Source organism: Rattus norvegicus, chromosome X (assembly GCF_021556685.1).
Source record: "Rattus norvegicus strain SHRSP/BbbUtx chromosome X, alternate assembly SHRSP_T2T, whole genome shotgun sequence".
Taxonomy (NCBI): domain Eukaryota; kingdom Metazoa; phylum Chordata; class Mammalia; order Rodentia; family Muridae; genus Rattus; species Rattus norvegicus.
The window spans coordinates 52,540,918-52,562,141 of NC_141554.1; the positions used below are offsets into that span (position 1 = coordinate 52,540,918).

Here is a 21,224-nt window from a genome sequence, read left to right on the forward strand (position 1 = left end):
TGAATTGGTCAATTTTCATTCTTCTGCATGCTGACCTCCAATTGAGCAATCACCATTTGTTGAAAATACTGTCTTTTCTTGATTGGATAGTTTTATCTACATTTCAAAGAACAAGTGACTACAGTTTTGTGGATTCATTTCTGGGTCTTCCAGTCTATTCCAATGATCTATCTGCCTGTCTCTTTACCAATACGATGCAGTTTTTATTGCAATTGCTCTGTAATACAACTTGAGGTCAGGGATGGTGATTCCCCCAGATGTTCTTTTATTTGTGGAGAATAGGTTTGGCTATCCTGTGTTATTTGCCTTCCAAATGAATTTGCAAATTGTTCTTTATAATTCTATAGAGTTGGAATACTGATGGGTATTGTATCCAATTTGTAAATTGCTTTGGTAAGATGCTCATTTTTACTATATTAATCCTGCCTAGCCATGAGCATGGGAGATCTTTCCATCTTCTGAAATCTTCTTTGATTTCTTTTTTCAGAGACTTGATGTTTTTATCATACCAATCTTTTATTTGCTAGGTTACAGTCACACTATGGTATTTTATATTCGTTTTGGCTACTTTGAAGTGTATCATTTTCCTAATTTGTTCTCAGACTATTTATTCTTTGAGTACAGGCAAGCTACCGATTTGTTTGAGTTAATTTGATATCCAGCCAATTTGCTGAAGTTCTATATCAGCTGTAGGAGTTCTCCGATGGAATATTTGAGGTTATTTAATTATACTCTAATATCATCAGCACATAGTGATATTTTGACTTCTTCCTTTCCAATTTGTATCCCTTTGGCCTCTTTTTGCTGCATAATTGCTCTGGCTATGAGTTCAAATACTATATTGAATAGGGAGGGAGAGAGTGGGCAGCCTTGTCTAGTCCCTGATTATAGTGGGATTGTTTCACGTTTCCCTCCATTTAGTTTGATGTTGGCTACCTGTTTGCTGTATATTGTTTTTACTATGTTTAGGTATGGGCTTTGAATTCCTGATCTTACCAAGGCATTTTTCATGAATTATAGGATGATTTCTTTATTCAGCAAGGCATGTCCAAGATAAGGCAAAGTCTATCATTGGATGAGAAGGAAGAGTAGGCATGGAAAAGTCTAGCAAGGAGGAGGAGAAGGGGCAAAAATCAGGATGGAGATGATGGTGCAGGTTGATTCAGATTCAGGTGGACTAGGACAACTTTATCTTGTTTAGGTGGCTGGTTTATATCTTTATCATTTGGCAGAGAATTTATTGTGTGGATATATTGTGGATTGAGAATTTAACATATAAATCTGATTGATAAATTGCAATTTTCTAGACCTTTGATTTCACCTTAGTACAGGGAATGTGAGTAAAGTTCCCCATTGACAGAGAGACAGCCTAGAGAGGTTTGCTATAGAATGCATGGTGTGGTGCCAGGCTAGAATGCCCCTTAGAAATCAATGTGTACATCAGTAGTGGTAAAAACCTGCCAATGGGACCATGTGAGAAAGCAGCTGGCAGAGAAACAGGTGAAGAGCTTGGCTCTATAAGATCCAAACAGAGTGGGAACAGTTACCTATAGATGCTGAACCATTTTTGATTTTTACCGCAAAAATGAAGGGGTGATGAATTTTGTCAAATGTTTCCTCAGCATCTAATTAAAGGATCATGTGGGTTTTTTCATGGACTTTATTTAAACAGTGGATTACATTGATGGATTTCTGTATGTTGAACCATTCCTGAATCTCTGGTATGAAGCCTACTTGAGCATAGTAAATGAATGATTGTTTAGATATGTTCTTGGATTCAGTTTGCAAGAATTTTATGGAATATTTTTGCTTCAATATTCATGAGGGAAATTGGTCTGAAGTCCTCTTTGTGTGTAGGGTCTATATGTGGTTTACATATAAGCATAATTATGAATTCAAACAATGAATTTAGTAGTGTTCCTTCTGTTTCTATTTTGTGGAATAGTTTGAAGAGTATTGCTATGAGGTCTTCTATGAAGTTCTGATAGATAGATTTCTGAACTAAACCCATATGGTTCTGTGTCTTTTTGGTTGGGAGACTAATAACTGCTTCTATTTCTTTAGGGGTTATGGGACTGCCTAGATGGTTTTTCTGATCCGGATTTAATTTTGGTACCTGGTATCTCTCTAGAAACCAATCCATTTCCTCCATATTTTTCAGTTTTGTTGAATATAAGTTTATGTACTAGGATCTGATAATTCTTTTTGAATTTCCTCATTTTTGCTGTTATGTCTCCCTTTTCAGTTCTGATTTTGTTAATGAGGATACTGTTTCTCTGCCCTCTGGTTGTGTGCCTAAGTATTTGTCTATCTTGTTGATTTTCTCAAAGAACCATCTCCTAATTTTGGTGATTCTTGGTATTGTTCATTTTGCTTCTATTTGGTCTATGTCATACCGAAGTTTCACTATTTCCTGCCTTCTGCTCCTCTAGGATTTGTTTGCTTCTTTTTGTTCTTGAGCTTCCAGGTGTGCTGTCCAGGTGTTAGTGTATGGTCTCTCCAATTTCTTTTTGGATGCACTCAAAGCTATGTGTTTTCCTCTTAACACTGCTTTCACTGTACCCCATAAGTTAGGGTATATTGTGCCTTCAGTTTCATAAAATTCTAAAAAGTCTTTGATTCCTTTCTTTATTTCTTCCTTGACCAAGTTGTCATTGAATAGTGTTGTTCAACTTTTGAGTATATGTGGACTCTCTGTTGTTTTTGTTGTTATTGAAGAACAGCCTTAGTCCATGCTGATCTGATAGCATATACAGAATTATTTTTATCACCTTGTTTCTGTTGAGGCCTGTTTTGTGACCGGTAGTCAATTTTGGTGACAGTAACACAAGGTGCTGAGAAAAATTTATATTCTTTTGTTTTAGGATGAAATGTTCTCTAGATGTCTGTTAAATCCATTTGGTTCATAACTTCTCTTAGATTCACTGTGTCTCTGTATAGTTTCTGTTTTCATGATCTGTCCATTGATGAGAGAGGGGTGTTGAGGTTTCCTAATATTATTGTGTATGGTGCAATGTATGATTTGAGCTTTAGTAAGATTTCTCTTATGAATGTAGGTGTCCTTGCATTTGGAGCATAGATATTCACAATTAAGAGCTCATCTTGGTAGATTTTTTGATGAGTATCAAGTGTCCTTCTTTATCTGTTATGATACCTTTTTGTTGAAGTAAGTTTTTATTTGATATTAGAATGATTACTCCAGTTTTTTTCTTGGGACCATTTGCTTAGAATTCTTTTCCCAGAATTTTACTCTTAGCTAGTGTCTGTCTTTGTCACTGCGGTGCATTTACAGTATGCAGCAAAATTCTGGGTCCTGTTTACATATCCAGTTTGTTAGTCTATGTTTTTTTTAATTAGGGAATTGAGTCCATTGATGTTAAAAGATGTTAAGGAATAGTGATCATTTCCTGTTATTTTTCTTGCTAGAGGTGGAATTATGTTTGTGTGGCTATCATCTTTTGGGCTTGTTGCAAGAAGATTGCTTTATTGCTTTTTCTAGGATGTATTTTCCCTCTTTGTATTGGAGTTTTTAACCTATTATCCTTTGTAGGTCTGGATTTATGGAAAGATGCTATATAGATTTTTGACATGCAATATCTTGGTTGTTCCAGCTATGTTAATTGAGAGTTTTACTGGATACAGTAGCATGGGCTATCATTTGTGTTCTCTTAGGGTCTGCTTGACATCTGTCTAGGATCTTCTAGCATTCATAGTCTCTGTTCAGAAGTGTGATATAATTCTGATAGGTCTGTCTTTATATGTTACTTGACCTTTTTACCTTACTGCTTTTAATATTTTTCTTTGTTTTGTGTATTTGTTTTTTTTTTCACTGTTATGTGCTTGGAGGAACTTCTTTTATGAAATTCCTTTTTGAAATTCTGTGAACTTCTTGTATGTTCATGGACATCTCTTATTTTAGGATAGGAAAATTTTCTTCTATAATTTTATTGACGATATTTACTGGCCCTCTAAGTTGGGAATCTTCTTTCTATATCTATTATTATTAGGTTTGGGCTTTTCATTGTGTCCTGGATCTCCTGGATGTTTTGGGTTAGGAGTTTTTTGCTTTGGCTTTTTGCATTTTATTTGACTATTGTGTCAATGTTTTCTATGGTAACTTCTGCCCTTGAGATTCTCTCTTCAATCTCTTACATTCTGTTAGTGATGCTTGTGTCTATGATTCCTGATCTCTTTCCTAGGTTTTCTATCTCCAGGGTTGTAACCCTTTGTGATTTCTTAATTCTTTCTATTTTCATTTATAGATCTTGGATGGTTTGTTTAATACCTTCACCTGTTTGGTTGTACTTCCCTTTAATTCTTTAAAGTAGTTTTTGTTGTTGTTCTTGTTTCTTCTTTGAGGGCTTCTACTTTGTTACCTGTGCTCTTCTGTATGTCTTTAAGGGAGTTATTTATGTCCTTCTTAATGTCCTCTATCATCAACATTAAATGTGATTTTAAATCCAAATCTTGCTTTTCTGGTGTGTTGGGATGTCCATTATTTGCTATGGTGGGAGAACTGGGTTCTGATCATGCCAAGTAGCCTTGTTTTCTGTTGCTTAGTTTCTTCTGCTTGCCTTTTAGTGTCTATTTATCTCTGATGTTATTTGGTCTCTGACTGGAGGTAGTCACACCTGTGGCCTTGTGAGCCTGTGAGACAGAACCTATGAGCCTGTGAACCTTTGAGCCTTGGAATGAGAGTTCTACTTGCAGACCAGCTTTCTGTGGGCAGGTTTTGTGTCCCAGAGCTGGGGTTGTCCCACAGCTCTAGGTGCAGATGGAGCCCGGAAGGGTCTTATCCAAGGTGCCCTGAGGCTCCTGAGTCCTGTGCACTGCTGTCAGGTCTCTATTTGGACAGTCAATGGAGAGAAAGTGGGGTCCCACCTGTGGGCTCTGGGCTTAGGAGGGAAATTGCTCCTGGCCGACCGGCTTTCTGAAGTCAACTTTTGTGTCCACGGACTGTGTTACATTCCCAGCTCTGGGTGCAGATGGTGACAGGAAGCTTTATATTTCCTAATTGTAGAAGTGATGTGTCTAGCTACCTCAGGATTATGCCTAAATGAGTTCTATATTACTTTATCTTCTGTTTCTGTATAATATACAATGAACAAAAACAACTTATGGTAGAAAGTTCATTTTTAGTTTAATACTTCCAGGGGAATAATTGTTCATCATAGAAAGCAGGCATAGCTGAAAACTGCTGGCATGACAACAGGAACAGGAAGCGAAGAGAGTATATTTTTGACCATAAGCTTGAAGAAGAGGTTGTAATTTGAAAGTGGACTGAGGAGATAATCTTTCAAAACCCATTACGGTAATATATTTCCCTCCACAAAATTATACTACCTACCAAACTGCATCCATTCACTTAAGTACAAGTGACCTAATGTCTGAGATTTTAGAGGGATATCTCATTTAAACCACCATAGGCTCCATGCTTTCTTTTTTTTCTTTTCCTTTATTGGATATGTTCTTTATTTAATTTTCAAATGTTATCCCCTTTCCCAGTTTCCATTCCAGAAACACCCCATCTCATTTCCCCAGCCCCTGCCTCCATAAGCATGTTCGCACACACATCCACACACTTTATCCCACCTCTCTGCCCTGGCAGCCCCTATACTGGGGCATCAAGTCTTCACAGGACCAAGGGCCTCTCCTCTCATTGATGCCCAACAAGGCCCATCCTCTGCTACATATGCATGGGTAAGTCCATGTGTACTCTTTGGTTAGTGGTTTAGTCCTTAGGAATTCTGTGGTGTCTGGTTGGTTGATATTGTTGTTCTTCCAATGGGGTTGCCAACCCCCACAGTTATCTCAGTCCTTGCTCTCAATCCTCCATTGGGGACTGTGTTCTAAGTCCAGTTGTTGACTGTGAGCTTTAACCTCTGTATTTATCAGGCTATAGCAGAGCCTTTCAGGAGACAGTTATATAAAGCTCCTGTAAGCATGTAACTCTTGGCATCCCCCAAAGTGACTGAGTTTGGTGACTGCATGTGGGATGGATCCCCAAGTGCGGCAGTCTCTGGATATTCTTTCATTCAGTCTCTCCAACACATGTTGTCTATGTATTTCTTCCTGTGAGTATTTTGTCCCCCCTTCTAAGAAGTACTGAAGTATCTGCACTTTTGTCTTTCTTCTTCTTGAGCTTTGTGTGGTCTATAAATTGTATCTTGGGTATCCCAAGCTTTTGGGCTAATATCTACTTATCAGTGAGTTCATATCATGTGTGTTCTTTTGTGATTCAGTTACCTCATTCAGGATGATATTTTCTAGTTCCATTCCTTTGCTTACAAATTTCATGAAGTCATTGTTTTTAATAGCTGAGTAGTATTCCATTGGATAAATATACCACATTTTCTGTTGAAGAACATTTGGGTTCTTTGCAACTTCTAGCTATTATAAATAAGGCTTCTATAAACATAGTGGGGCATATATTCTTGTTATGTGTTGGAGCATCTTTTGGATATATGCCTCCTCAGGTCATACTAAGTCCAGTTTTCTGAGTTTTTTGAGTTAGTTTTTGCATTTTGCATTTTCTTTCACTGTGGTGACAATGTTTTTTTTATGGTATCTTCTTCATCTGAGATTCTCTCTTCTATCTCTTTTATTCTATTGATGATATTTGCATCTATGTCTCTTGATCTCTTTCCTAGGTTTTCTATCTCCAAGGTTGTCTTCCTTTGTGATTAATTTATTGTTTCTATTTCTATTTTAGAACCTGGGTGGTTTTGTTCAATTCTTTCATCTGTTCTTTGTGTTTTCCTATAATTCTTTAAGGTATTTTTGTGTTTCGTTTTTAAGGGCTTCTACTTGTTTACCTGTGTTTTCTTGTATTTCTTTAAGGGAGTTATTTATGTCCTTCTTAAAGTCCTTTATCATCATCATGAGACATGATTTTAATTCCAAATCTTGCTTTTCCAGTGTGATCGTGTAGCCAGGACTTGCTGCAGTGGGAGAACTGGATTCTGATGATGCCAATTAACCTTGGTTTCTATTGTTTATGTTCTTGTGTTTGCCTCTTGTCATCTTATTGTCTCTGGTGTTACCTGCCCTTACTGTCTCTGCAGCTTGTCTTACCTGTGATCTTGGTTGTGTCAGAACTCCTCTGAGTCCAGCTCTCTCTATGATCCTATGCTTCTGTGAACTTGTGATCCTGAGATGCTGGTTGTGTCCGTTCTCCTGAGGGTCAAGCTACCACTGCTTTCTGTGATCCTCTGCTCCTGGGTGTTTCAGAGCACATCTGATCCTGGGTGTGTTAGGACACCTGGGAGTCTGGGTTCCTCTGGCTGTTGTGGGACTAGGTGCTGAACCAGCGGTGAAGGTCTATCAAGGGCAGAGGTTTGGACTTGAAGGGACAAGTGCCCTTGGCTTGGCAAGGGTTCTTGCCTCCCTAGGTCCTGGGAGACCCAGTTACTCTGAGTGTTGATGTATGTGTTTGAGCAGATGTTGTGGCCTCCTCTCCTCTAATCCTGGACATGTTAGAGTACCTGGGAGTCAGGGTTCCTCTGGGTTTTGTCAGACTGTGTGTGGAACCAGTGCCCAATGTCTGCTCAGTGCTGTGGTTCAAACTGGAAGGGACCTGTGCCCCTGGCTGGGCAAGGGTTCCTTCCTCCCTGGATTCTGGGGGACCCAGTTACTCTGGGTGTTGGGACAGATGTTGTGGCCTTTCCTGTGCTCCTGGATGTTTCAGAGTACCTAGTCTTCTGGCTCCTTCTGGGTGTTGTAGGAGTGGGTGCAGAGACAGAGCCCAAGGTCTACTAGGGCACTGGTTCAAACAGGAAGGAACCATTGCCACTTAGACAGGTAGGGGTTCCTGTGTCCCTGGATCCCAGGAGTCTCATTTACTCCAGGTGTTGGAGTAATTGTTGTGGCTGTGTCACCTCTGATCCTGGGTGTGTTAGAGTACCTGGGATTCGGGCTTCCTCTAGGTGTTGTGGGAGTCGGTGCAGAACCATCCCTGGTTCAAACTGGAAGGTGCTCCCTGCTTTCTTCATTTCTTTTCTGCAGCTATGGTAAATACCTTGCCAAAAGGAAACCAAGGAATGGACAGTATATTTTAGCTCACAGTTCAAGATATTGGCATGGGGGGGGGGGTTTAAGCAATCAGGAACTTGAAGCAGCTGATTATTTAACATTCATATTTAAAATAGTACAATGAATGCATGTATATTCTTACTCAGTGCAGTTTTCCTTTTTATAACTTCTCTCGCCTAGGGAAAGATGCCACACAAAGTTGGTGAGACTTCTAAATTCCATAAACACAATTAAGATAATTCCTCATTGATGTGCCAGGAGGACAATTTCCCCTGTGATTTTAAATTCCTGGGAGTTGAAACACCTTCCATGATGAACTATATCCTCTCATATTTTGAGGCAAAATAAGGTCTGCTTTCCTTAGTGCTTCTGCCATGTATTTTGCCACAACTATGAAACAGGTAACAGAAAATTACTACCAAAAAGTAGAATCATTCTTATGATAAGTCAGTCATGTGGGAATTTTAACCTTTGTAAATGGTTCAAGGAGAAAGAATGAATTTAGAAAATTGGCCTAGAGTAGTCCTATAATGCTGTAAAGTGATTTTTAACTCACATTTGTGGTGGGGACTTGAAAGACAAGAATTATCAGAAAAAGTGAACAGTCATGCTGGGTTCATGAAATTAAAAAAAATACAAGTTCTCTATAAGGTACTGAGCTAGAGATCATTTATGTTACATTCTGGAAAGGATTCATATGCTGAGATCTTGAGTGAGGGTGGATTACAAACTACAAAATTTATTTGTTTGGCAAGAAAATCACAAGTCAGGATATTCTGTACCATGCATCATGATTACTCTTCAGTGTTCATATCCATGCCGTCAATGAGACAGAAAGACAGAGGAATGAGTAGACTAGAATATATGAAAAATGTGTCTTTTGCAATGGAGGTGAAAAAATTTAAATTTTCTTTTCCCTTTTTAAAATTTATTTTCACTTTTGTTTTACTTATTCAAATTACATCCCACTTATTGCCCCCCTCAAAGTCACCCTCTCCTACAATTCTTCCCCCATTCCCCTCCTCTGAGTGGGTGGGCTCCCTGCATACTCCCCTCTGCATTTCAGTCCTCTGTGAGGCTAGGACTCCCTCTCCCACTGAGGCAACCTAGCTAGTAGACCGTATTCCACAGTAAGCAGCTTTTGAAATAGCCTGCACTCCAGGTGTTCAGGAGTCACATGAAGGTCAAGCTGTGTATCGGCTACATATGCTTAAGAAGCTTAGGTTCACCTCATGTATGTTTTGGGTTGGTGGTTCAGACTCAGAACCCCAAGGGTCCAGGTTAGTTGGCATTCTTGGTCTTCCTATGGCATTCCCTATCCCCTTCAGGACCTGCCATCCTTCCTCCTATTCTTTCAAAAGAGTTGCCAGGCTCCATCTACTGTTTGACTGTGGGTATCTGTATCTATCTAAATCAGGTGATGTACGAATCCTGTTAGAGGATAGCCATGCTAGGCTCCTTTCTGCAAGCATAACAGAGTATCATTAGTGTTAGGAAACCATGGAATGGGTTTTTGGTTTGGACATTCCCTCAGACTATACTCCCTGCCTTCTGCCTGCTTTACTTATAAATAGAATGGATATCAGGTAAAAAGTTTTGTGGGCGGGTTGTTGTCTCAATTTCACCAATGGGGTTCCTATCTAGCTACAGGAAGCAGCCCCTTCAGGTTTCTATATCCGCAATGCAGTGAGTGACAGCTAAGGCCACCCACTTTGAAGCTTTGGCACTTCCCTTATCCCAGGTCCCTGTCTAGTCCAAGAGATGCCTCACAACCTCCTCAACCCTGACAGTTGCAGATTTCCATTCATTTTCATGACCATCTAGCCATCTCCTTTGTGCTTCCCCACACCTGATACTGAATCCCCCATTCTCATCCCTCTTCCCTGCCAGGTTTCTCCCTCCATCTGCCTCTTATAAGTATTTTATCCCCCTTCCTAAGTGAAAATTAAGTTTCCTAGCTTAGACCTTTCTTTTTCTTTAGCTTCTTTGAGTCCATGGAGTATAGCATTGTTCCTCTATTTTAAGGCTAGTATCCACTTATAAATGAGTACATACTACGCATGTCATTTGGGGACTGGATTATATCACTCAGGATATACTCTCAACTTCCAGACATTGTCTCGAATATTTCTGATGTCTTTGTTTTAATAGCTGAATTGTGTACCACATTTTCTTTATGCATTCTTCAGGTAAGGGCATCTACACTATTTCTAGTTTCTGGCTATTGTAAATATAGCTGCTATGAGCAGAATTGTTCAATTGCAGGATGTTGCAGCATCTTTTAGGTATATGCCCAGGAGTGGTATGGCTGTGTCATGAGGTAGAACTGTTTGTTGTTTTCTGTGAAAATACCAAATTGATTTTCAAAGAGGTTGCACAATTTACGCTTCCAGCAAGCAATTGATCCCCTTGATCCACATCCCGGCCTGCATATGTTATCCCTTGAGGTTTTAGCTTAGCCGTTCTGCTAGGTGTAAGATGGAACCTCAGAGTTGATTTGATTTGTATTTCCCTGTAACAAAGGACTTGGAATTGTCTTCATCTGCTTCTTCGACATTCCAAATTGTTCTTCTGAAAATTCTGTTTAGTTCTCTACCGCACTTTTTAATTGGGTTATTTGCATTGTTGGTGTCTAACTTTTTAATTCTTTGTAAAATTTAGATATTGGCCTGCTATCAAATTTAGGGTTGGTAAAGATCCTTTGCCAGTCTATGGGCTGCTGATTCAGTTTCCTTTGCCTAACAATAGCTTTGCAGTTTCATGAGGTCTCATTTATCTATAAATTGATCTTATACCCAGAACCATTGATATGCTGTTCAGGAAATTGTTTCCTGTACCATTGTGTTCAAGAGTATTTCATATTTTCTCCTTCATGAGATTTAGTGTAACTAGTTATGAGTTCCTTGATCCACTTGGTCTTGAGTTCTTTGCAGGGTGATCTATTATCATTCTTTTACATGTAGACATCTAGTTAGTTGAGCACCATTTGTTAAATAAAGATGATTTCTTTTTTCTATTGTATGATTTTGGCTTTTTTATAAAAGATTATGTGTCCATAAGTGTGTGGGTATATTTTTTGTTCAATTTGTCTGTTTATGGACCAATACCATGTAGTTTTTATGACAATTCCTCTGTAGTACAGCTTCAGGTCAGAGATGGTGATTACTCTGATTCCTCCCTGATTTGCTTTCAAGGTTTATTAAAAAAAAACTGTGTTGGGATTACAATGACACTTTCATTGAACCTGTAGATTCTTTCTGGTTACTTGGCCATATTTCCAACTCCTAATATCTTCTTCAATTTTCTTCTTCAGGGACCTTAAGTTCGTCTCATACAAATATTTCACTTACTTGTTAGAGTTACACCATGATATTTCATATATTCAAGTCTATGGTAAAGGGTGTTGTTTCACTAATTTCTTTCCCAACCTGTTTTTTATTTAATAAAGGAGGGCTCCTGATTTATTTGAGATAATTTTGTCTGTAGCCACTTTGCTTAAGGTGTATATCAGATGTAGAAGCTCTCTGGTTGAATTTTGGGTTCTATTGTGTATACTATATTATCATCTGAAAATAGCAATACTTTGACTCCTTCTTTCCATTTTGTATCCAGTTGATCTCTGGAATAGAGCACCAATATCTAAAATTTAGTTGTTCTATTGCTCTAACTAGAACTTAATGGACAGTATTGAATACAAAAGGTAAGTGTGGGCAGACTTGTCCCTGATTTTAGAGAAAATGCTTTGTTTCTCTCGGTTTAGTTTGATTTTGGCTATTGGGTTGCTGAATATAAATTTATGTTTATGTATGTTCCCTGTATCCCTAATTTCTCTAGTACTTTTAATATGAAGTGGTGTTGGAGTTTATCATGGGATTTTTCAGCACTTAATGAGATGGTAATATGATTTTTTTCACTCAGTTTGTTTATATGGTGAGTTAAGTTCATCTATTTTTGTATATCAATTCATCCCTCTATCTCTGGGATGAAGACTACTTGATTTTGATGGATGTTGTCTTTGATATATTCCTTGATTGGTTTTAGAATATTTTATTGAATAGTTTTGCATCTATGTTCATAAGGGAAATTAGTATGAAATTCGCTGTGTTGAGTCTTTGTGTGTTGTTGTAAAAATATAAAAATAAAAATGCATTGTGGTCTTTTGTCCTGCTAGGTCTGCACCGCGGTGCCCCAAGATATCTGCTAGGTATCTTGGCAGAAACACTGCCCAGCTGCACACTTTCCTACACACAAACCCTCACATAAAAGAACACACAACACAATAATCTTAGATTCAATTGGTAAGATATAATTGCCCACTAAACATACAAAGCCCGGTACTCTCCGTCCCTTGAGAACATTAATAACAACCTGTAAATACACAGAGCAGAATCTTAACATCACCTGCCATGGCTTCTCCCCTCTCTCTGTCTTCTCTTCTCTCTCCTAGTCTCCTCCTCTTCCTTCAAACTTCTCTCCAGCCCATCCTTCCTTCTCCTCCAATGACAGACCTCCTTCTATCCTGTACCTGCCCCTCACCTGTACTTTACAAATTCAATGGAGAGGTGGTTCTGGTGAAGTCACCTGAGTCCTGAGTACTTGACTAGGCAACTGTCCTTGGGGCAGTGGAATTAGCATCAAAATACAGTAACTTCAGGGCAAACCACAACATTTGTGTGACTTAGGTATTCAGGTGACTATGTCTTCATAGAATAACATTGGCAGTATCACTTCTGTTTCTATTTTGTGGAATACATTGAGGAATGTTGGTATTACCTCTTCTTTGAAAGTATTGTGGCACTCTGAACTAAAACACCATGGCCCTTGATTTTTTTTTAATTGGGAGATTTTAATAATTGCTTCTATTTCTTTAGGGGTTATAAGATTGTTTACATAGTTTAGCTGACCTTGATTTTACCTGAGTAAATGGTATCTGCCTAGAAAATCAGGCTTTTTGCTACAATACTGTAGTTTAGTCTTTCAAAGTAAGATTCTTTGAACTTTCGCAATGTCAGTTCTTATGCCTACCTTTTATTTATGGATTTTATTTATTTGCATACTGTGTCTCTCAATCAGTTTGAATGAGGATTTGTCTATCTTCTGGTTTTCTCAAAGAACAAGCTCTTTTTTTCCTTTATTCTTTGTTTCGAACTGACTAATTTCAGCCCAGATTTTGATTATTTCCTACCTTGTACTCCTCTTTAGTGTACTTGATTCTTTTTTGTTCTAGAGTTTTCAGGGATACCTTTAAATTGCTGATATGAGAACTTTCTAATTTCTTTTTTTTTCTCCCAGATTCTTGTTTTTTTTGTTTTATTTATTTATTTATTTATTTGAGACAACATTATGCCAGTTTTATTGTAGGGTTTGTTTTTTATTTTTCATTTTTTAAAAATTTTTTATTATGTATATTTCTTTACTTTTATTTCAAATGATATTCCCTTTCCCGGTTTCCTGTCCATAAGCCCACATCCCCACCCCCTCCCCCATACGTGTGTTTTCCCCATCCACCTTTCTTACCCCTTGCGATATTCCCCTGAACTGGGGGCCCAACCTTAGCAGGATCAAGAGCTTTCCCTTCCACTGGTGCCCCAACAAGGTTATTCTCTGCTAGATATGCAGTTGGAGCCTTGAATGCAATCCGCATACCACAGGAAGCTCAAGAGGAAGGTTGTCAAAAAGGCAGATGCTCCCACTCCTTTTTGAAAAGAGGAAAATATCCATAGGAGGACATATGGAAACAAAGTGTAGAGCAGTGAGTGAAGCAACAGCCATTCAGAGCCTGCCCCACATGTCATATATATATATATATATATATATATATATATATATATATATATATATATGTGTGTGTGGGGGGGGGGGTGTCCACCAAAACTAGATAAGATTGTGCATGCTGAAAAGGGACTGGATATAGATCTCCCATGAGAGAAACATCCAGAGCATGCCCAATACAGAAGTCAATGCTAGCAGCAAATAACTGAACTGAGAACAGGGCTCTGTTTAGGGGAATTAGAGGAATAACTGAAAGAGCTGAAGGGGCTTGCAACCCCATAAGAACAACAATGCCAACCAACCAGAACTTCGAAGGACTATACTTGGACTGACAAAGGGGGAAATGCAAATCAAAACAACCCTGAGATTCTACTACACACCAGTGAGAATGACTAAGATAAAAAGTGCAAGTGACAACAGATGCTGGCAAGGATGTGGACAAAGAGGAACACTCCTCCATTGCTGGTGGGATTGCAAGCTGATACAACCACTCTGGAAATCAGTCTGGAGGTTCCTCAGAAAATTGGACATTCCACTAACTGAGGACCCAGCTATACCTCTCCTGGGCATATACCCAAAAAATGCTCCAACATACAACAAAGACACATGCTCCACTATGTTCATAGCTACCTTATTTATAGCAGCCAGAATCTGGAAAAAAACCAGATGTCCTTCAACAAAGGAATGGATTCAAAAAATGTGGTACATCTACACAATGGAGTACTACTCAGCTATCAAAAACAATGACTTCATGAAATTCATAGGCAAATGAAATGAACTAAAAAATATCATCCTGAGTGAGGTAACCCAATCACAGAAAAGCACACTTGCTATGCACTTCTTGATAAGTGGTTATTAGCCCAAAAGCTCAAATTATTTATTTTTAAATTAGATATTTTATTTATTTGCATTTCAAATGGTATCCCCTTTCATGGTTTCTCTTGTGAAAACCCCCTATGCTGCCCCCTAACACTGATTCTTTGAGGTTGCTCCCCTACACACACACACACACACACACATACACACACACACACTCCTGCCTCCTTGCCATGGAATTTCCCCTACATTGGGGCATCAAGCTTTCCCAGGACCAAGTGCCTATCATCCCACTGATGTAGGGCAAGGCCATCCTTAACTACATATGTGGCTCAAGCCATGGGACCCTTCATCTGTACTCTTTGGTTAATGGTTTAGTCCCTGGGAGCTCTGGGGGATCAGGCTGGTTGATATTGTTCTTCCTATGGATTACAAACCCCTTCAGCTCCTTCAGTCCTTTCTCTAACTCCTCTAATGAGGACCCCATGCTCAGTCCAATGGTTGGTGTTGAGTGTCTGCTTGTGTATTAGCCAGGATCTGGCACAGCCTCTCACAAGACTGTTTTATCAGGCTCTGGTCAGCAAGCAGTGCTTAGTATCCACAATAGGGTCAGGGTTTGGTGTTTGTATATGGGACCTATGCTCAGGTGGGGAAGTCTCTGGATGGCCTTTCCATTAGTCTGTGCTCCACACTTTATCTCCGTATATCCTCCCTTGAGTATTTTGTTCCCCCGTCTAAGAAGGACTGAAGCATCCACATTTTGGTTTTCCTTCTCCTTCTTGAACTACATGTGATCTGTGAATTGTATCTTGTGTATTCTGAGCTTTTGGGCTAATAGCCACTTATCACTGTGTGTATACCATGAGTGTTGTTTTATGACTGGATTACCTCATGCAGGAAGAAAGAGATGCCCATGAATATACATGAAGCCTTCAGAGTCTCAAATAGACAGGACAAGAAAAGAAATTTCTCCCATCACATAATAATCAAAACACAAAATGCACAAAACAATGAAAGAATATTAAAAGCAGTAAGGGAAAATTTTCAACTAGCATGTAAAGGCAAACTTAACAGAATTGCAGTAAACTTCTAAACAGAGACTGTAAAATCTAAAAGATCCTGGGCAGGTGCTATACAGACTCCAAGAGAACACAAATGTCAGACAGGATTCTATATGCAGAAAAACTCTCAATTACCAGAAATGGAGAAAGCAAGATATTCCAAGATAAAATCAAATTTACATAGTATGTTTCCAATAATCCAGCCCTACAAAGGATAATAGAAAACTCCAACACAAGAATAGAAATAAAGCCTATAAAAAGCAAGAAAGTAATCCTGTTTCAACAAGCCCATAAGAAGATAGCCACACAAATATAATTCCAACTCTAACACCAAAAATAACAGAAAGCAACAATAACTTTTCCTTAATATGCCTTAATATCAATGAACTCAATTCCCCCAAAAAAGTGATAGACAAATCAACTGGATACATAAAGAGGACCAAATATTTTGCTGCATACAGGAAATACAGGAAGAGACAGTCACTACCTCATATTAAAAGGCTGGAAAAATATTCCCCGGCAAATGGTCTCAAGAAACAAGCTGGAATAGCCATTATAATATCAAATAAAATAGACTTTAAGCCAAAAGTTATCAAAAAAGTTAAGGAAGGTCACTTTATATTCATTAAAAGGAAAATCTATCTGGATGAACTCTCAATTCTGAACGTCTGTGCTCCAAATGAAACATAACTCACATTCGTAAAAAACAGTTTACTATAGGTTAAAGTACACATTACACCTCACACAATAATAGTGGGAGACTTCAACACCCCACTTTCATCAATGGACAGAACATGGAAACAGAAACTAAACACAAACACAATGAAACTAACAGAAGTTATGAACCAAATGGATTTAACAGATATCTATAGAACATTTCATCCTAAAACAAAAGAATATAGTTTTTTTTTTCTCAGCACCTCATGGGATGTTCTCTAATATTGTCCATATAATTGGTCACAAAACAGGCCTCAACAAATACAAGAAAATTGAACTAGTCCCTTGCATTCTATCAGTTCACCATTTACTAAGGCTGGTCTTCAATAACACCAAAAACGACAGAAAATCCTCATATACATGGAAGCTGAACAACATTCTACTCAATGATAACTTAGTCAAGGATGGAAAAAAGAAAGAAGTTAATGTCATTTTAGAATTTAATGAAAAATCAAGGCACAAAATACCCAAAATTATGGGATACAATGAAAGCAGTGCTAAGAGGAAAACTCATAGCTCTCGCGAGAGCCTCCAAAAAGAAACTGGAGTGAGCATATACTAGCAGCTTGACAGCATACGTAACAGAAAGCTCAGGAACAAAGAGAAGCAAATACACCCAAGAGGAGTAGATGGCAGGAAATAATCAAACTCAGGGCTGAAATCAACCAAGTAGAATCTAAAAGAATCATACAAAGAATCAAAAAATCCAGGAATTTGTTCTTTGAGAAAATCAACAACACAGATAAACCCTTAGCCAATTTAATTTCTTTACAAAAGCACTTAATATTATGAACTTTCCTTTAAGCACTGAGTTCATTGTGTCCCATAAAGTTGGTTATGTTATGTTCTCAGTATTCATTGGATTATAGAAAGTCTTTCATATTTTTTTTTCTTTCCTGACCCAGAAATCATTGAGTAGAGTGTTGTTCAATTTACATGAGTCTATAAACTTTTAGGTTTTTCAGTTGTTGATGTCCAGCTTATGTCCATGGTAGTCTGACAAGATATCAGGAGTTCTTTCAATTTTCTTGTATCTGTTAAGGCTTGCTTTGTGATTGACAACCTGGTAAATTTTGTAGATGAATCCATGAGATGCTGAAGAGAAGTTATATATATATATATATATATATATATATATATATATATATATATATATATATATATATGTGTGTGTGTGTGTGTGTGTGTGTGTGTGTGTGTTTGTGTGTGTGTGTGTAAACTCATATATGTGTTATAAGTATATATGTAACATACATGTATATATATATATATATATGTATGTGTGTGTGTGCATGCATGTGTGTGTGTGTGTGTGTGTGTGTGATGTGTTTTGTATTGTATTTAGGTGAAATATTGTCTAGATATCTGTTAGGTCCATTTGGTTCATAATGTCTATCAGTTTCATTGTTTCTCTGTTTAGCTTTTGTCTGGATGTCCTATAAGTTGGCCAGAGTTGGGTGGTAAAAATCTCCCATTATTTGTGTGGGGATCAATTGTGATTCAAGCTTTAGCAATTTTTGTTTTACAGATGTGAATATCCTGTATTTGAGGCATAGATGTTCAGAAGTAAGTTATCATCTTGGCAGATTTTTTTTGATGAGTATGAAGTATCCTTCACTCTCTCTTTTGAATAATTTTGTTTAAAAGTCTATTTTATTAGATACTAGATTGGCCACTCCAGTTTGCTCTTTGGGTCCCTTTGCTTGGAAAACTTTTTTCCAGCCCTTTATTTTGGGTAAGGTCTATCCTTGTTCCTGAGTTGTATTTTTTGTATGCAGCAGAATGTTGGATCCTGTTTTTGCATCCATTCTGTTAACCTGTTTCTTTTTATTGGTGAATTGAGTATTAAAGACCAGTGATTGTTATTTCCTGTTTTATTTTTTAGGATGGTGGTGTTAGTGTGTTAGAGAGAGAGAGAGAGAGAGAGAGAGAGAGAGAGAGAGAGAGAGAGAGAGAGAGAGGAGGGAGAGAGAGGTTTCCTTATTTTTATTTTTGCTATTTTGAAATTATTTCCTGTGTTTTCCTGATGTAGTTATCCTTCTTCGGTTTGAGACTTAGTAGAAATTTTATTAAGAATTCCTGGCATGGTGGTTATCTCCACCAATTCACCAATTCTGAGAGAGGGACAACACTTTAGAAGTCTCTGAAAAATCATTCTGTCTCCCCTAAACCCAGTCAATACATAGAGGAGAAAAACCCTCTGAAAATGTTGGTCTCCAGTCTTCCTTATTCCAAGAGGGCAGGTACAGAGGAATTCATCACATAATGCTTGGGGCAGGGTGGAGTGTGCTTGACCCCTTATCTAGCTCCTCACACCTGGAGAAAACCATGCACTTCTGGTGTGATTCTTGATATCCATACCCTTAGTGATGCTGTTTCTTTCCCAAGTGAAGCTTTCAATCTGTAGATTCAGCACAAGGTTGTCCTCTGTGAGATATGTCCAGTTCTATGATGTGGTGATCCTCTTAGAGGTGTTCTGGGCCACCTGGATCTTTTAGATATTAATAGAGCCAATAATTTTCTGTGCTTCTTCAAGTTATTGGCAACCTCAGCCTCCTCCACAACCTACACACTCATCTATTATTGCTTTTGCTTCCCCTTTTCCTCCAAAATCTGGGCCTTCTGGGCTTCCTTGGGCCATTTGTTCTTGTTTAGTTTCTACAGTGACTGTGTACTCTCAGCTGATGCTCAGCTCTGTGATAGCTATTTCATTCAAGATGAGGCCAAAATCTTTGACACGCTATGTCAACTCTTTTCAGATCAACAGGGACACCTAAATCCACTGGATCACCAACTACAAGGCATTGAACTTGGCCACCACACTCTTAAGTACCTCACTGACAATGGAGAATAGCACTTTCTCCTTAGTGTCTAGCCCTAGGTGTTGGTATATGCTGGAGAGCTCTTGGACATTGGGTCTGGACAGCACATACAGAGAGATGTTCACCATCTGCAGGGTTTTGGACCCTATAGGGTAGGAGGTTTTTTTGAGGTCTAGCCCAAATGCCATAGGTGATAGGGTACTGAAAACAGGGGATCCAGAAGTAAAGATTTCCCACCAGAATTGTATCCTGTTGCATACCATCAATATGATTGAAGAAAATGACTCTATGACCACTTTCCATGGTGAACACAGATTTGTGGGTACCATAGGCTGTGGCCCTGGCTATGTCCCCATGTCCCAAGACCTAGTGGGCAGCTGTCTAGCCAAGTCCTTCAAATTCTGGGCCATATCCAATGCTCTTGAAGATGACAATACCAGCAGGCAGTAGGGGGTGTCTGCCAGCTTCTACCATACTAGAATATACAGACCTCATATTACACACAAAGACTGGAGGGCATAGAGCTCACTGGAGAAGGGGCATCAGAAGTCAAGTTTAAATTTTTAGCAAGAAACATTCTGAGGAAGCAGCTATAATTGTTAAGGAACTTATTACCATAAAAATGCTTTCTGCAAAGTTAGAGAAATGGCTCAGCAGTTACAAGCACTACCATTTTTGTAGAGGACTAAGATAGACATTCCATGCCCATATGAAATCTCAAAATTATCTGTAACTCCAGTCCCAGAGGTTCTAAACACTTCTTTTGGCCCCCATGCACACCATGCACATAATTGATGCACAGCCACACATGCAGCCAAACACACACACACACACACACACAAACACACACTCACACACAAACACACATTCACTAACACACAGACATATATATATATATATACATATATATATATATATATATATATATATATATATATATATGATGTTTCTATAGTTAGGGAATAGAAAAAGATTACTGAGGGAAGATATTTAGGAATACATCCTGTGAGAATGAAAATTTATCTAAAAAGAGATACCCTGAATTCAGAAAGCCACTAATAGTATTGCCTGCTTAAAAACAAAAACCTTGGGGAATACTCCCTTTGGGTTATTACAGAAGATTTGCAGAAGTTGATTTAAGAATCAAGGAGTAAACGCTATATTTATATCTTCAGCTGGTAGAGAAATTTGGTAGTGATGTTCACATATGACTAACTTTCAAAACACAATTGTTTCAAAAATGAGGATGTCATGAAGGTTTCTATCAAGGTTCTAGAATGCTTTTGAGGATCAACAATGTATATCAAGATTATATTTTCTTCAAGGTATCCCCAAGAAGCCATCATTTGACGCCACGAAGATGAAGCCTAAGTTGCAATGAAGATCTCAGAATTTCAAAGATATGAAGATCATAATAGGATGCCTGCCAAGAAAAGCTTCATTCACAGAGTTTGTCACAGAGTGAGACTATGTGTGCTGTAAATGGCAGAGCTGGAGAGGAGAAGCTTTATTCAAGTCACTGAGAACCCTAATGATGCTATTACAAGCTCCAAGTACTATACATGTAGAATCAGAGTTTTATGTTTGTCCTGCTGGATTTTGGTCTTACTTTCCACTAAAATTTCCTTGGTTTATCTCCATTCCTCTCTTTCAGAATTGGAAATTTTACTCTCTGCCATTGTATGTTTTGTGTGACTTTTATTCTGCTATTCTAGATGTTCATAGTAAATATATTTCCTGAATTGGAGAAGAATTTCTGAGCTTACACATTTGAATGCTGCTGGAAATGTTAAAAACAATGGGGATTTTTAAAGGATATGCTATTTCTTTTTATATCTAAAATTAGTTCTAATACAATATTTTTGGTCATTTATTTTCCTCCTCCAACTCCTTCCAAATCTTTTCTCTTTTATATATCTCTCAAAACATCTCACTTAGTGCATATTCCCCTCTCCTTTTTTCCTTTCTCTCCCCTCTTTCAAACACCAAAAAGCACAAAATCAAC

General features: G+C 38.2%; 1 pseudogene; it reads right to left on the bottom strand.

Moving 5' to 3' along the window:
* Positions 1–18,699: 18,699 nt before the first annotated feature.
* Positions 18,700–19,629, bottom strand: Phb2-ps1 (prohibitin 2, pseudogene 1; annotated as a pseudogene).
* Positions 19,630–21,224: the final 1,595 nt, after the last annotated feature.